The sequence below is a fragment of the Chaetura pelagica genome, unplaced genomic scaffold (assembly GCF_000747805.2).
Source record: "Chaetura pelagica isolate M959 unplaced genomic scaffold, ChaPel_1.0 scaffold1160, whole genome shotgun sequence".
NCBI lineage: Eukaryota > Metazoa > Chordata > Aves > Apodiformes > Apodidae > Chaetura > Chaetura pelagica.
This window is the reverse complement of record NW_009951727.1, coordinates 54,604-55,970: the sequence shown is the minus strand read 5'-3', so window position 1 is coordinate 55,970 and position 1,367 is coordinate 54,604.

Genomic DNA, 1,367 nt, shown 5'->3' with positions numbered 1-1,367 from the left:
ATGGGCACCGCCCCTGCCAGCCCCAGCACGCGGCCCCGGGGGGACAGGCAGCAACGGGGTGCTGAGCCCTGCCCCCCCCAAACGCTGCCTGCACCACGGGGCTGAAGTTGGTCCCAGCAATAAGACCCCATCGTGCCAGGTTGGCCGGAGCCAGATCTGGGCTGGCATGGGGCATGTTCAGGCAGCTTTGGTTGGTGCTCTTGGTGAATTAAGGCAACTTAGCTTCAGTTGGTATTTACAAAAAAGAAAAAAAAAAGGTCAAAACCAGGAAAACCAGCTCTTCTGGGGACCAGGCACCCGGTTGGAGGAGCCTGGATCTGCTCTGGCTTTGCTCTGAGTTGCCACTTCGACCTTGCATGCCCGAAGGTGGGCACGGCCCCCCACCCACACTGACCTCACCTCTGCAAACATCAGGGACTCTGGGGCATTTTAGGGGAGAATCAGGCTCCTGCCAGCGGCGTGGGACTGGGGAGAGGGCGGAGGAGCCACAGCAGCTCCTTCCATCCCCACTCCCCATCACAGTGACTGGTCACAGCCTGGTGAGTCCTGGCAGAAGAGGTGGGAGCTCTCCTGGATGCCAGGTCAGAGCAGGCTGGGGTGCTGCAAACACCCACCTGCACAGTCCCCAGGGAGCACTGAGGGGAAACCTGCTCCCCCCAACATCCCAGCGGGGCTGGACCCACTGTCAGGACCCCTCAGTTCCCCTCTAGCAGCACCCACATCCCTCGGCAGCCCCAGGAAAGTTCATCTCTGAGTTGCTTCTTATTCCCCGTTTGCCTCTCACAGGAATGTGTGCTCTGACGGGGAAGGGGCTGGGGCTGCTCCCCAGACACCCCATCTCCCAGCAGGGCCCCCAGGCCCCTCGCTCTGCCTGGCCCAGGGGTGCCAGGAAGGGAGTGGGGAACAGTGGGGGCTGGGACAGGAGATGAGGCAGCACCACTCGAGCAGGGCACCCCCAGACCTGCCTCTTGCCTTTCCCAATGGATGTGTCCTCACCCCCCACCCTGCCCTTTCGTCCTGCCAGGCTGTGGTCACAACCTGTCACTCTCCCAGGGCTGGTGACCCAGCAGGACACTGGCCTGGTGGCTGTACCGCTCCTCCCCACAGCCAGCCCTGCCTGCCACCCGCCCAGGCAGGGAGCCAGACCTGTGCTTCCCACGGGAGCACAGGGAACATCCCTCGGGCAGCAGAGGGAAAGCCAGGGAGGGATTAAAACACCCATTTTGTTAATGCCCCAAGGGATCATTGCAAAGGAAATATAAAAAATGTTAAATGAAGTCTGGGTGCCCAGGTGGGCTGGAGCAGCGGCCGCGTCCCGGGGGTGCTCGGGGCTCTCTCTGGTCCTTTGGAGAGCAGAGGCAGCAGCG